Source organism: Prionailurus viverrinus, chromosome A1, assembly GCF_022837055.1.
Source record: "Prionailurus viverrinus isolate Anna chromosome A1, UM_Priviv_1.0, whole genome shotgun sequence".
Lineage (NCBI taxonomy): Eukaryota > Metazoa > Chordata > Mammalia > Carnivora > Felidae > Prionailurus > Prionailurus viverrinus.
The window spans coordinates 173,123,008-173,139,262 of NC_062561.1; the positions used below are offsets into that span (position 1 = coordinate 173,123,008).

Here is a 16,255-nt window from a genome sequence, read left to right on the forward strand (position 1 = left end):
AATAATCATCAGGATTATAATTGAACAAGTAACTTTTTATGAGACATGAGGTTCTAAACGAGAAGTACAGCTGCTCTGGGAGATAACATACTTAGATATAATTTAGTGTAGGGAAGTGTTCATGAGACCTGAAAGGTGAGCAGTGTGATCAACATTGGCTTAGGAGTCAGACTGCCACTTCAGTGTTGTGTGTACTTGGATGAGTCTTTAAATTGCTTTAAGCCTCAATTCTGTGTGTTTGTGAATAGTGATTTAAAAAAAAATTTCTTCAGAGGTTTTATTAGGATTAGATGACATTATATGTATTTGCCTAATGTAATGTCTGCTATTGATTTGGAAGCAAATTTATCATGAAACTAATGAAGGTTAATGCCCTAATTGCATGGGCCCTTCCTAAGCCCTTTTGCTGTAGCCCTAGCAATTTTGAATTAATTGGTACTTAAGGAGGGTTCCCCCACAATTTATATTTGCTTCTGGTCCCCACAAAATCTGATCTGCTTCTGGACACAGGTTAGATGAGTAATAAATGTTAATTTAATTTCTTTCTCCTTCAAATGTGATTTCAAATTGTGTTCAACTTAGAAGTATTTAACTTTAAAAAGAAATTACAGATAATATATATTGAAATGTGTGTTACATGATGGAAATTTTACAAAATTCAGAAAAATTAGAATTTCTAAAATCCTATACCCAGGGAGGAGACATATTTTGGTTTATCTGTGCACATATATCATTCTTCTTTAAAAAAAAAAAAGCTAGTTGGTATCATCTTAAACATACAACACTCTACACTTTCACTAATATTGTATAAATTATGTGTTTATATATTACATAATTATCTTCTGTGACATTTTATTTTTTATTTTCTATGAGTTTGGCTTTTTGTTTAGACTCCACCTATAAGTGATACCAAGCAGTAATTGTCTTTCTCTGTCTGGATTATTTCACTTAGCATAATGCCCTCAAGGTCCATCCATATTGTTGCAAATGGCAAAATTTCCTTCTTTCTCATGGTTGAATAATATATATTTTTAAATTTTTTAATGTTTATTTATTTTTATTTTTTTATTAAAAAAATTTTTTTGGGGGGCGCCTGGGTGGCGCAGTCGGTTAAGCGTCCGACTTCAGCCAGGTCACGATCTCGCTGTCTGGGAGTTCGAGCCCCGCGTCGGGCTCTGGGCTGATGGCTCAGAGCCTGGAGCCTGTTTCCGATTCTGTGTCTCCCTCTCTCTCTGCCCCTCCCCCATTCATGCTCTGTCTCTCTCTGTCCCAAAAATAAATAAACGTTGAAAAAAAAAAAATTTTTTTTTTTAATATTTATTTATTTTTGAGACAGGGAGAAACAGCATGATGGGGGAGGGTCAGAGAGAGAGAGGGAGACACAGAATCTGAAAGAGGCTCCAGGCTCTGTGCTGTCAGCACAGAGCCCAACGCGGGGCTCGAGCTCACGGACCGCGAGATCATGACCTGAGCCGAAGTCGGATGCTTAACCGACTGAGCCACCCAAGCTCCCCTTAATGTTTATTTTTGAGAGAGACAGAGACAGAGCACGAGTCTGGGAGGGGCAGAGAAAGGGAGACACAGAATTCGAAGCAGGCTTCAGGCTCTGAACTGTCAGCACAGAGCCCAACGCGGGAATCAAACTCATGAACTGTGAGATCATGACCAGAACCGGAGTCAGACACTTAACTGACTAAGCCACCCAGACACCCCTCATTTTGTTGATAGTTGCTTTTGCTGTGCAGAAGCTTGTTAGTGTGATGTAGTCCCAGTTGTTTCTTTTTGCTTTTGGTTTCAAATCCAAAAAGTCATTGCTAAGACCGGTGTCAGGGAGCCTACCTCCTATATGTTTCCTTCTAGGAGTTTTATGCTTTCAGGTCTTAATTTAAGTCTTTAATCCATTTTGAGTTGATTTTTGTGTGTGGTGCAAAATAGGGCATTCTTTGGCATGTGGCTGTCCAGTTTTGCCAGCACCATTTGTTAAAGGTACTGTCCTTTTCCCATTTTATATTCTTGGCTGCTTTGTTATAAATTAACTGACCATATACACATTTTTTCCTATTCTGTTCCATTGATCTATGTGTCTTTTCTTTGTCTTTGTTTTGTTTTGTTTTTTGTTTTTTTAAGGTAATCTCTATATCCAACATGGGGCTAGAACTCACAACCCTGAGATCAAGAGTTGTATGCTCTACTGACTGAGCCAGCCAGGCATCCCTGTGTCTTTTTTTATGCCAAAAGCAAACTGTTATTATTATAGCTTTGCAACATAGTTTGAAATCAGGAAGTGTGGTGCCTCCAGCTTTGTTCTGTCTCAGGATTGCTTTGACTACTCAGGGTCTTTTGTGGTTTTACTCAAATATTAGGATTATTTGTTCTGTTTGTTTGAAAAATGCCACTGGAATTTTGATGGGGATTGTGTTAAATCTGTAGATTGCTTTGGGTAGTGTGGACATTTTAACAATATTAATTCTTCCATTCTGTAAACATGGAGTGTCTGCATTTGCTTGTGTCTTTAATACCTTTCATCAGTATCTTATTGTTTTCAGTGTACAGATCTTTCATCTGTTTGGTTAAATTTATTCCTAAGTATTTTATCCCTTTTTATGCACTTGTATGTCCGACATAATTTTAATTCTCTTTAACTGTAACATAAGTATAATGAACCAAACATTTGTTTCAATCATTGAGGCTGTTTGTTAACATTTCCCTAGTGTGAACAATACTGAGTGTCTTTGAATATAATTCTTTGTGCATGTATCTGTATGTAGGATAATTTCTTTTAACTGGGCTTACTTCAGTATGAGCATTTTAAACATAGTATTTAAGGACTTTTGAAACTGCTGCTTATTTTCATGTATCCTTACTGACCCACAATATTATTTTAAGTTTCACCTATTGAATAAGATAGGTGAAAATGATATTCTTGCTTTTATTTCTTTGCTTCCTTAATGTAGTAGAACATTTTCTGTATATTTATTGGTTCTACATATTTTTTCTCATCTTAACTGCTAATATAGGCCTAGAGAGCTTTTTGACAGGAAGAAGTTTTTTCTTCTCTAAGCAGATGCCTCAAGCTGTATAGCACTCTAAATGAAAAGGCATTTCAAAATGGCCTCCCTCCCATAGTGCAGTGGGAACTTTGGCAGCTGAAGCTAGGAAACTGCTTCGTACTTAATCCTGGCAGCACATACTAATGCCTGGGCTTCATTCTTAGAGATTCTGATTTAATGGTGTTTGAAAACTTCTTGAAGCTCCTAAAGTGATTCTTAGTGTGCAGCCACCTAACCTTAAAAATTTGGTCTCAAGGCTGCATCGCATTTTTCCCATCTACAGGGCCCAGGGTTTTTATTTAAAGCATTCTGTTTCCTCTTAGAAAGTTATTTTGCAATAATATTCATTATTCAGTATTTGTTCTACTTTTATTCCATGAGAGCATCTGCATTGGATACCTTTGGAGATCAATCTTATTTATTTATTTTTAAATGTTTATTTATTTTGAGAGAGAGAGAGAGAGAGACAGCACCAGTAGGGGAGGGGCAGAGGGAGAGAGAAGAGAGAGAATCCCAGGCAGGCTTCACGCTGTCAGCACAGAGCCTGATGTGGGACTTGAACTCACGAAACCATGAGATCATGACCTGAGTCAACATCAAGAGTCAGACGCTTAACCAACTGAGCCACCCAGGCACCCCTGGAGATTAATTTTGAATCATTCCTTATACTAATATTTAATAAGTACCTATAATGCACAAAATATTGTGCTACACACCATTAAACATGCTAGATAAAATCAAGTATGGCTCTTCCCTCAAGATTATTATAGTCATGGGGCGCCTGGGTGGCTCAATCAGTTAAGCGGCCGACTTCGGCTCAGGTCATGATCTCACATCTCGTGGGTTCAGGCCTCATGTCGGGCTCTGTGCTGACAGTTCAGAGACTGGAGCCTGCTTCAGATTTTGTGTCTCCCTCTTTCTCTGCCCCTCCCCTGCTTGCATTCTGTCTCTCTCAAAAATAAACATTAAACAAATTTTTTTAAGATTATTATAGTCAGGAATAGGAAAGGAAATGTGCACACAAAGGTACAAAATGCGTTTGTGCCATAAAAGAGGTAGTAACAATGGAGAGAAGAGGAAGGTGAATTGATTCAAGATGGGATGGTAGATTACTTCATGGAAATGTATGTTGAAGATGAACTTTGATTTGGACCAATAGAGCAATTAGTAATCCTTTACTTTAAAAAAGTATTTTGTAGTTTATAAAATGTGTCCAAAATTACCCATTTAATCCTTAAATGGTTCTATAAAATAGTTTAATTGGACTATTATTAGGATGCAGGTTCCGAAATAAAGTTAAGCTGTAGTGTGATAGGCAGAATAATGATGTGACAAAGGGGAATTAAGGTTGCAGATGGAATAGTTGATAATGAGGTAACCTGAAAATAGGGAGATTATCCTGGATTGCTGAGGTGGACCTATTTAAGGGTCCTTGAGATGAATCTTTAAAAGTGTAAGAGGGAATGGGCCCCTGGGTGGCTCAGTCAATGAAGCATCCATCTTTGGCTGAGGTCATGGTCTCGCAGTTCATGAGTTTGAGCCCCCCTTTGGGCTCTGTGCTGACCACTCAGAGCCTGGAGCCTGCTTCAGATTCTGTGTCTCCCTCTCTCTCTGTTCATCCCCGGCTTGTTCATTCTCTCTCTCTCTCTCTCCCCCTCCCTCCCTCCCTCCCTCCCTCCCTCCCTCTCCCTCTCCCTCTCCCTCTCCCTCTCCCTCTCCCTCTCCCTCTCCCTCTCCCTTTCTCCCTCTCCCTCTCCCTCTCCCTCTCCCTCTCCTTCTCCCTCTCCCTCTCCCTCTCTCTTTCTCTCTCAAAAATAAAGATTTAAAAAAAATTTTTTTTAATAATAAAAGTGTAAGAGGGAAGTAGAACAAGAGCCAAAGAAAGAGATGATGACAACAGAACCAAGATCAGAGTGCTATAAATTGAAGACTCCACTGTTGCTAGCTTTGAAGATGAAGGAAGGAGGCCTTGAACCAAGGAATTTGGTCTCTAGATGCTGGAAAGGACAAGAAAACAAATTCTCCCTTAGGGCCTCCAGGAAGGAATGCAGCCCTGTAGATACCTTGATTTTAGCTTAGAATGAGACCCATTTCGGACTTCTGAACAGCAAAACTGTGAGATAATAAATTTTGTTGTTTTAAGCCATGGCCTTTGTGGTAATTAGTTATGGCAGCCATAGGAAATTTAATACAAGTAGAAGACTATCAGTGTAGGAAAACTAATGAATTGATATGCCATTCAGGGCACTCCATGATTAAACTCCAAACTGACTCAGTTCCACTGTCAGCGGTAGAAAGCCATGAAATATTTTTTGAGCAGGGGTATAAAAAACTGTTTTGGTGTTTGCCAGTTAAAGAGAAGAAAGACTGGAGGTAGAAAAACTACTTAAGCTTGTAATGTTGGTGCTAGGCAGTTTCTTTTGGAAACTTTTGCCTCTTGAGGAAGATTAAGTCTGGCTTGTAGAAGACTATGATTATATCTTCCATTTAGTTTGTACATCACTAAAAATCCCATTGCCATTGCAACAGTTCAGCTCCTTCCCAGATTCTGTGAAAAATATAGAAAATATGGGAGAAGTGATCTTCATAGCCAATATGGCCTATGAGATTGGTCTCATTTTATTCTCTTTCACTTTGTCTTGCTATAACCCAATATAAATCTAAAGACCAGAGGTTTCTAAATGAATATCAGCTTTATTTCATGGCTTATCATCTGGAGAACTTAGATTTACACTAGCATGTGCTTTTTCAATACATAATTATTATTTTTAAAGAAACTTGCTATCTTCATAGGCATAAATCTATTTCACTATAAAGTATAGAAGTCTCCCAGTAAAAAGAAAGTTAAATATTAACAAAGCATAAGAGTCCATTAAGATAACTGAAAGGAGCTCGAATTTTAACTCCTTTTATACTAGTTAATAATGTTGCCCATATTCTTATCAGTTTTTGAAGTCACAAGTCTTTTTTTTTTTCTTTTTTCAACGTTTTTATTTTATTTTTGGGACAGAGAGAGACAGAGCATGAACGGGGAAGGGGCAGAGAGAGAGGGAGACACAGAATCGGAAACAGGCTCCAGGCTCCGAGCCATCAGCCCAGAGCCTGACGCGGGGCTTGAACTCCCGGACCGTGAGATCGTGACCTGGCTGAAGTCGGACGCTTAACCGACTGCGCCACCCAGGCGCCCCTGAAGTCACAAGTCTTAAAATTAGCCCAAACATGTCTATGTTAAAATGGAATGCAATATTTAAGACATTAAAAATCCTATTCATGGGGCTCCTGGGTGGCTTAGTCGGTTAAGCGTCCAACTTCAGCTCAGGTCATGATTGCACAGTCCGTGAGTTCGAGCCCCACATCAGGCTCTGTGCTGACAGCTCAGAGCCTGGAACCTGCTTCAGATTCTGTGTCTCCCTCTCTCTCTCTGCCCCTCCCCTGCTCATGCTCTGTCTCTCTCTGTCTAAAAAATAAGTAAAAACATTAAAATTTTTTTAATCCTATTCATTGTATTTAGTCATTAGTTTTTTTTAAGCTGCAGAAGGTTCAGAAGGTTTTCTGAAATATGTGTTCATATTTATAGTATTTACTTACTAACATTTACTAAAAACAGTCAAATTTGATCATAAATGAGCAGATATTTGAAACCAAGGGCATGTTTTGTGAGTACAAACACGTTAATAGCCTTAACATACAATTTGTTGTTAGTATTTCACTTTAATCAGAACATATTTTTAGTGCAAACATATATATGTAGTGTAAATGCTAACATTTTTATTTAAATAGGGATGGCAGGAGCTGTATTCTGAGATACATGCAAACTGGTAGCACAAATTCATGTTTCACTGACATTATTGTAAAATGTGAAGTTTTTACATTGGCTTGCTTTTAGATTTAAATTATCATGAGTATTGAACATGTAATGGTCAGAACTTTCTTCAGAATTTTGTCATTTGAATCTCTGACTTCTGCAATACATAACAGTAAAAATTTAGACAAATGTTTTGGCTACAAACTGATTTACTCAATAAGAGCTTGAATCATAGTCTGAGTCAAGAGTAATAGAATTGTTTCTTAAGATACCAAGAAGTTATTTTTAGGAGCTTCTAAAATGTATTCTTTGTTTTGAAGGGTACTTTTTCTTTCCAGAAGTTTAGGCCTTATGAGGAATTATCATCTATTCTGGATTTGTCACAAATACTCAATGACTGTAAATAATTAAGTCTTGTTCAGTGAATCATGCACTTTCGGTAAGAGATTGAAAGCCTTTTGTAAAACTAAGTCATCCTGACGAAAGGGATATTTTAGATAGAATCAAATTGATTCACATGTTTCCTTTATTTCAAATATGAAGAGAAATTATTTCTAAATGTATTTAAACTTTTAATATATAATTTTGTAATTACTAGTAATATGTGGTCAGTGTTCATGTGTTCATCCAACAATATTTAGAGGGTATTATTTGCCATATATATATATGGCATTATATATGGCATATACAGATATGGTGTGTATATATATTTGCTATATATGTATGTATATATACGTATGTATATACATGTATGGCATTATAAGATAAACACAAAGAGAAAAATATTCAAAAGCACAAAGGAAAAAGAAATAACTCCATAACCCCACTTTCCAAGGATGACCACTGTGAACAGTGGTTGTGTGTCTATGAGCATTTTGCTATATCTATTATTTTTCTAATTCATACAATTTTTAATAAAATGGAAATGCTCCAAATATGCTGTTTAATAGCTTGCTGCTTTTGATGCTGTTGATTTGAAAAACTAAGAAAAGATGATAGTAAATAACATTTCATTTAAAAATCTGAAGTTAAATATCCTTTGAAATATATCATGGAAATTGGTCTCCTCCCCCCATTTAAACCAAAATTTAAATCTACTTTAAATTCTTGGCAATTTGAATTTGTCCTTCGAACTTTTGAACTTCTAAAAATAAGTAATTTAAGCTTCACTTGGTTCGATTTAAATGAAATATAGAAGGGGCGCCTGGGTGGCTCAGTCGGTTGAGCGTCTGACTTCGGCTCAGGTCATGATCTCAAGGTTTGTGGGTTCAGCCCTGCATTGGGCTCTGTGCTGCCAGCTCAGAGCCTGGAGCCTGCTTTGGATTCTGTGTCTCATTCTCCCTCTGCCCCTCCCCCACTTGTGCTCTGTCTCTCAAAAATACATAAAAATGTAAAAAAAAAAAAATTTTTTTTTCTAAATGAAATATAGAATTTCCACTCAGGTTAGTAGAAGCTAACAGCACTTAACTGTGTCAGGGACTGCTGTAAATACTGCATCATGTATATACTTCTCCCATTTTGTAGGGGAAATTGAAACACTAAGCCTTTAAGTGACTATAGTCCACCCATCTAGTGAGTGGCAGGAGCAGATTCATTCCGGACCCTGTAACTCCATGATTGATCTCAACCACTCTATGCTGCCATCATAGCTTTTGTAGTAACTGTATTTTTAACAAATCACAGGTAACTTGTAATGTGAAGTGATTCATTGTAATATATTTAATAGAATTTTTTTTCTCTGTGCCGCAAGTAATGTAAATCTTAGCAAATGAGATGTAATTTATTATTCACCCACCTACCTCCAGCATCTTTCTGCCCTGTGAACCTCCCCCACCCCAACCTATTATGCTAGTCAGCTTCCTTGGCTTCTGTGGGTTGCCGGGGAAAGGCGCGATATGGGCGCACCCACCAGCACTGGGTGCGGGCTAGGGCTCGGCTGCCGGGCAGTGGGGCGGGGCTTGGTGCCCTACTGCGGAGTGCGGAGTGCGGGTCTGGAAACCGAGCGTGAAGCAGCTGTGTAATCCTCTGGATGCGGACCAGGGCGCTCCTCATTCCCGTCGGGGACCTGCTGATTGGCTGGGCGTGGGCTCACGTGACCGACATGTGGCTGTATTGGCGCAGCCCGCCTGGGTGTCACTGGAGACGGAATGGAGGTGCTGCTGGGCTCGGAAATGGGGTAAGTGCTGGAGCCACGATAGCCTTGCTTGCTGCGGGGGGAGGGGGACGCGGTTTTCCCTCGCACTGTCTGAAACCGGTGGCCTCTCCTTGGCACAGGGTCTATTGCCACATGCCAAGCCAGGAGGCAGGGGCGTCTCCCCCCTTCCCCCCACTGCAGCACAGGAGATGGATTTCCTGTGCTTCTGATCCTGGGTTTTTGACAGAAGAGGAAGAAGGGGGGAGGGGTAGGAGTCTTAAGGGGAGTCTGGTGAGAAAGCTGTTTTTGAAGCTAGAGGAGGTTTTGTTTTTATAATGCCTGTTGACAGAGTGCAATAACAGTATCTAAGGAAACGGGTAGAGGACAACAAAGAATGGAACATATTCATGGCGAGGAGCAAATGCTCTAGCCCATTGAAAGGCTTTTTTTCCTCCCTGGCCACAAGGACATATGCAGTGGTAGCCAAGAGGGGATACAAAGCTGCTGCTGATGGCTGATGTGAATCTAGTGGACAGGGCTACTTCAGAGAGGAGGAAGGGGAGGAGGCAGATACTGCAGAGCTTGAGTGATGGTTTTGGTTGATTGGAGAAATTTTGGTCACCAAAGTGCCTGCTTTTGCAACACATCTAAATGAACAGTAGTCTCTGAATAGGGTGGCAAAAAGATACCAGCGTCTTTGTTAGTTACAAGTCGAAACGGTAGTGGCATTTTGTAGATGACTGCAGCAGTGCTCTTCTCCCTCTGTTAGACTGAAAAGACAACTGCAGAGGAATAAGAAACCTTGCAGCAATGCTGGTGGTAGAACTCCTTTTACAAGAAGCCATAGTTTGTAACTGTAAACTGAATAGGAGAAAAAAAAATACTTAATTTTTTAAAGTAGGAAAAATACCAGGCTGTGAATGTTTTGGCAGTGGGATGTATCAGACACTTGATTCTACATCATAGAAGAGATGTTCAAATTCTTTCCTTTAACGTAAATCCTATAGGAAATGTTAATAAATTATGTATGAAGCAGTGTGGCTCTTTTCCTTTGTTAGTGTAGCTTTATGCCATCAACTAGGTTGTTCGAGAATAAATCACTATAATGTGAATTACTTTATGAAAAATTAGTGATAAATTTTTCATAGGCTTAAGATTTAAGATCTGTATTAAGTAATTTTATATTACTTTTGGTTACTTTTAGATATTATTGAATAAACTCCAAAGGCAGATATTTTAAATTAAAGCACCAAGGTTTTTCTTTTAGATTTGTTTAGTAAACACTCACAAGATATACTCTTGATACAGAGTGTTTTCATTGCACTTATTTTTTTCTTGCTAAAAACATGGTTTCAGATTAAATATGATTTTAAATACCTTATCTTTATGCATATTATGACAGCCAGCCTGCCACACCTCCCTACTCCCTGAACTGGATGGCATTGGCTTTGTAAAGCCCTCGAGGATCAGGGACAGTGTCTCTTAAATAGTGCTTATGTGGTAGAAAGTCTTCTGAGAACCTATAATTTTGTTTTAGTAATTTTTTTTCAACATATTAAGGAATTGGACTTGAATAAATTAGACTATGTAAAGTTTTCACTGATAAATTAAAGCAATTTTGTTCTTTATTTAAACAATTATTTCTACTTTAAGAATTATTTGATCATGTATATCAGGGTTAATAGTCCTTAAGATCTCTTTTTTAAATCTGATGGAAACTGCAGCTAGAATTAAAGATGTCACATTAAAGTTGCAAATGAAATTTACTAGCTAATACCAGTCATTTCTTTGAACCTCAGTTAGCATAGTCTTTGGGAGTTTATGGTTATCTTATTTTACTATTTAAATACCTCGGTGTAGCATTATTTTCATTTTAAAGTGTTAAGAGTATTCTTAACTATGTTGTGACTTTATCCAAGGTCATGTATTGTAAAAGGATATAAAGGGCATAGGTCTATAAAATATTTCATAATATCTCTTACTACATAATATACAGAATAGTATGTCATAGAAATTATTTGAAAAGTAATATGTCATTGACAAATTATTCATTAAATGAAAAATAAATCTTACTTGGTTTTGAGTTTCTAACCATGATAGAAGAATGCTTTGTAAAATATCTGCTAGCTAAGCAAATGGAGAGACAGCAGTTTTCATAATGACATTCATAACATCCTTTTTTTTTTAAAAGAGCATCTCAATCATATGCACACTTTAAAATAGAATAACATTAAATTTTAGTACTTTCTGGAATTAAATAAATAACTAAATTAAGAAAAGTTTATATCTTTCCTCTTGTGGTGTGAAATACCTAACATAAGACTGAACTGTTGATTTTTGTGGTCTTTGAAATTGAACTTTAAGGAATTCAAAAGTTAAATATTCATAAATATGCCCGAGAACTGAATCAAAAGCTATTTATTGACGCTGTGTGGATTTTTGTCCTATCATTTTTCTCTATTTTTTAGTGTCATTAATTACACATAATTTAACCAGTCTTTTTATATTAAATGTTATTCTTAATTTTGACCTTCTCCCTTCCTGCTCCCCTTCCTTCCTTCCTTCCTTCCTTTCTTTTCTTTCTTTCCAATCTGAGTGGAATATTACTTAGCCCACAAGATGAGATAGAGCACTTTAATATAGAGAAGATGAATAGTACTCAAGGGAGTACATTCACTACATATTTGAGTACCTACTAAAATGCCAGACCTGTAAAATGTACTGGAGAATCAAATAAAACATGGAAACTTACCTCCAAAAAAGAGAACTAAGTGAAATGTCATTGCTAGTTAAAGACTGATTGCTTTGGCTACTCCTAGGATCTTTAAGGGTTTATATCACCTAAAGTATCGTCTAATTTAGAGAAATTGGTAGTTTGCGATTTGAAACACCATGCTTTATAAAATCTGATTGGAATCACAGATGATTCTGAAAAGTAAATTACTTTCAAATATTAAGTGTCTTGACTATAAAGTGAGAAGTTTGGATGAAATGATTTCTAGATCTTCTAGTTCTAATAGTCAATAATCTGTGGTTCTTGATTTCTGTCAGGTCAGCTTCTAGAAGGAAAGGTACACCAGCTCTTATTTTGGTATAGGTGGCTTCTCACATATTATGTAAAAGATACGTTCTCAAAAATTATTTTTTGTAAATCAAATCGTGACATCATCAATCCATATAGGGCAAGCCTTATCCGCTTTATTCCCACACCCTACACCCACTCCCTTTTTACGCACTCATTCAAATGTGTTCTTAAACATGCATCAGTTCTTGTGAAATAGTTAGCATGTGTCGTAACTCCCTAACTTTTTAAGGCTGAATAATATTGTATGTATACCACATTTTGTGTATCCATTCATCTGTGGGTGGACTCGGTTTTCTTCCATCTTCAGGTATTGTGAATAATGTTGCTGGGAAGGTGGGTGTACAAATAATCTCTGAGTCCCTGCTTTCATTCCTTTGGGGTATGTACCCAAATTTGTTTTTTAATTTACATAATTTTTGAACATTTTTAATTCAATACTGTTTTTAAGATCTACATATTTTATGTCTGTGTAGTTTTTTGTGCTAACTCTTCTGTATAGTGTTATGTAGTATCTATCATTAGTCCTCTGGGAGGGTCCTAGGTTTTTTCCAAATCTCTTTTTACCACACACACTGCTACATTGTACATCCTACGACATGACTCTTTATAGACTATGTTAGTTTCATACTGCATAAAAAGTTACTGCAAATCTTAATGGCTTAAACAGCAAATATTTATTATTTTAGAGTTTCTGTGGAGCAGAAATTCAAAGTGTAGTCTGGCTTACAATCTCATGAAGTTGCGGTCAAGATGTCAGCCAGGGCTACAGTCATCTGAAGGTTTGACTCAACTGGAGAATCCACTTCCAAGATGGATCTCACATAGCCTGTTTCTCTTGACTTTTGGCAAGAGGCCTCAGTTCTTTGCCATAGGCCTCTCCATGGAGCAGCTTGAGTATCTTCTTGACAGGGCAGCTGGCTTTTTCCCTTGATCCCAGAAAGAAAGATCAAGAAGTAAGCCATCTAAGACATAGTTTCAAAAGTCACACCGCTACCATATTTTCTTTATTAGAAGTGAGTCATTAAGTCTAGCTCACACAAGGGAAGATAAATTAAGCTCTACCTTTTGAAGGAATAGGGTCAAAGAAATTGTAGATATGTTTTAAACTACATGGCCAGTGAGAAATTTCAGTGGAATGAATTTATTCCTAGGAGAGGGATCTCTGGATCATAGGGCATTTTTTCTTATTGCTGTTGTAACAAATTACCACAAATTTGGTGGTTTGAGACCACACATTTATTATCTTACAGCCCTAGAGGACAGAAGTCTAAAATGGTTTTCACTGGTTCAAAATTAGAATAGCAGCAGTACTGCATTTCTTCCAGAGGCTACAGGGGAGAATCCATTTCCTTTTTTTCTAGCTTCTAGAGGCCACCTCTATTGGCTTGTAGCCCCTTCTTCTGTCTTCATTGTCAGCAGCATATTAAATCTCTCTCTGACTCTGACCCTTTGTTTCTGTTGTCACATATGCTTTTCTGACTCTGACCCTTCTGTCCCCTTAGAAGAGCCCTTGTGATTACCTTAGGTCCAGCTATATAATTCAGGAAAATCTCCCCATGTCAAGATCCTTAACTTAATCATATCAAAGTCCCTTAAGCTATGTAAAGTAACACGTTTATGGGTTTCAGGGATTAGGATGTGGACATCTTCTTGGGGCCATTGTTCTGTCTACTGTAGGCATATATACACACAGTTCTTTATTTTTTTTTAAGCTGAAGTTTTGTAGTTTTTGTTTTTAAGTTAGTTATACTTTTGGGGATGAAGGTTACTTTTTTAGGTAAATTCAGATTTTCGAGTACCAGATTTGTTTAAAGTATAGGGTATAATGTCACTCATATGGTAAATATAACATTGAAGAGTATTGAAATAATATTCCACCAACTACTTTTAGATTTTTGGTTTTATTATCACTTAATCTATGTCAGTGTATCACCTACTTCTGATATGGTTTATAATAGAAACGTTAAAGCAACATGGCCTCCTACCTTTTAGGCTCGTTATCGTACCATTTCTGTAGCTACTCTGTCCAAACCTCTTCTTCCTCACAGTATGAAGTCACCCAACCACAATGTGGTTCCAGACCATATTTATGCTCTTACTTCCCTCTTTTCCCTGATTCCTCTACACTGGATTTCAGCTAAATTAAATTGCTATCTATTTTCCCAAATATACATCATTTTTCTAACCTCTGAACTTTGATCATGCTGTTCCTTTTTCTGAAATACTAACCTCTTACCTTTATGTTTGTTACTATTTATGCCATCTTTCAAGTCCCTTCTTAAATGGCTTTTGCATTCTCAATGTTTTTCCTAATTTTCTCAGCAAGGTATTACTTCCGTAGCATTCTATCAAATGTTTTTTAATACAAATTTGTATTTTTTTTTTTTTTGAGAGAGAGAGAGAAGGCGTGGAAGGGGGAGGCAAAGGGAGAGGGAGAGAGAATCTTACGCAGGCTCCATGCTCAGCACGGAGTCGGATGCAGGTTCTCAATATCATGGTCATGATGTTATGACCTGAGCCAAAATCAAGAGTTAGATACTCAACCACCTGAGCCACACAGGAGCCCTGTATTTGCCCTCGGATTGTAAATAGTTTGCATCTTAGCCTGGTTCCCCTGTAAGTCAGAATCTTGAGACAAGGCCTTGGATGAAGTACTTTTTTTAGGAAGTGATTCTAGGAATAGAGGGCTAGAAAGAGTTAAGTGAAAAGGGACAGCCAGAATAAGTATAGATTCTCAAGTCAGTTGTCACTTTGGAAAACGGTGGCTTGATCTGTTAGGACTTTCTGAGGAACCGCATAGAATTAATTATCCAACCATAAAAAGAGTATATATACTAGCTTCCATTCCCCTTTAGTCAAAGATTGCCCCATCAAACATTCATTCTTTTATCGGTTGTACATGCATGAATGTCGGGGACCCATGCTGGGGTGTCTCTAAGACAGAAAGCAAAAGATACCCGGTATAGCTAATGTACAGTCAGTTTACATCTGAAGTTAAAGGCAACCAGGAGAATGTAAGGTAGTACACAAACATCTGATACATTTGTATACTCACCTGATTTACCCATGCTGCTAGAATATTACTCCTTTGCTAGATAATAAAATACTTGAGAATAAGGAATGTTTCAACTTATCTTTCTCCTTGCATTGGTCTCATAAGGCTCTTGTGACAGAGTACCACAGACTAGCAGCTTAAAACTGTAGAAATCTATTTCTTTACAGTTCTGGAAACTAGAAATCCGAAATCAAGGTGTCATCAAGATTGGTTCCTTCCTGGAGATACTAAGGGAGAATCTATTCCGTGTCTCTCTCCCTAGCTCCTGGTGGTTGCTGGCAATCTTTGGCATTCCTTTGCTTGCAGCTGCCAGTTTTTGCCTCCATTGCCTCCACTGGAGCAAACTCCAGTTTTTGCCTCCATTGTTACATGGCATTTTCCCTCTGTCTTGGTGATTCCATCTCTTCACTTGGTCTTGTTTTAAGGATACCAGTCATTGGATTCAGGGCTCACCTTAATCTGTTAAGACCTTATCTTAACTTGATTACATGTACAAAGACCTGCTTCCAAATAAGGTCACTTTTCAGAGATACTAGGGGCTACCTACCTGTGATTCAATGTATCTTTTTGGAGAACACATTTCAACCTAACAAAATCTCTATATAATATTTGTATGGTGTCTTGTGAATAGTAAATTGTCAAATGTTTGTTGATTTCAATTGTATAGCCATAGAGAGAAATCCATCATCTTACTATTTAAAAAAAATTTTTTTTAACGTTTATATATTATTGAGAGAGAGAGACAGAGAGAGAGAACGCATGTGCCCATGAGTGGGGGAAGGGCAGACAGAGAGGGAGACACAGAATCCAAAGCAGGCTCCAGGCTCTGAGCTGTCAGCACAGAGCCCGACAGGGGGCTTGACATCACAAACCGCGAGATCATGACCCGAGCCAAAGTTGGACATCTAACCAACTGAGCCACCCAGGCGCCCCCATCATCTTACTATTTTAATGGAAAAGTCATCTTAGACATTCTTTGAACTTGTATCCTCTTTTTCTCTTCCTTGCTCTCTGTGGCTGATAAAGCACTGCTTCAGTTTATTCCTGCTTGTTATTTGTCTTTTTGTGGCTGTCACAGAATAAAGCATTTGGGAATTAACAAAAGCTAAGTATTCGAGAGGTGGCT

General features: G+C 37.8%; 1 protein-coding gene across 11 annotated transcripts in view; it reads left to right on the forward strand.

Moving 5' to 3' along the window:
• The window catches only part of APC (APC regulator of WNT signaling pathway), a 175,165-nt gene that overhangs the window by 73,881 nt on the left and 85,029 nt on the right, over positions 1-16,255 (forward strand). For 3 of the 11 annotated variants that reach the window (XM_047823779.1, XM_047824130.1, XM_047824316.1), the window contains exon 1: positions 8,986-9,031. The exons of the other annotated variants lie outside the window; for them this stretch is intronic. The gene's annotated coding sequence lies outside the window, so the exon portion shown is untranslated. Of the gene's footprint in view, positions 1-8,985; positions 9,032-16,255 lie in introns of those variants that run through there. 11 annotated transcript variants of the gene reach the window in all.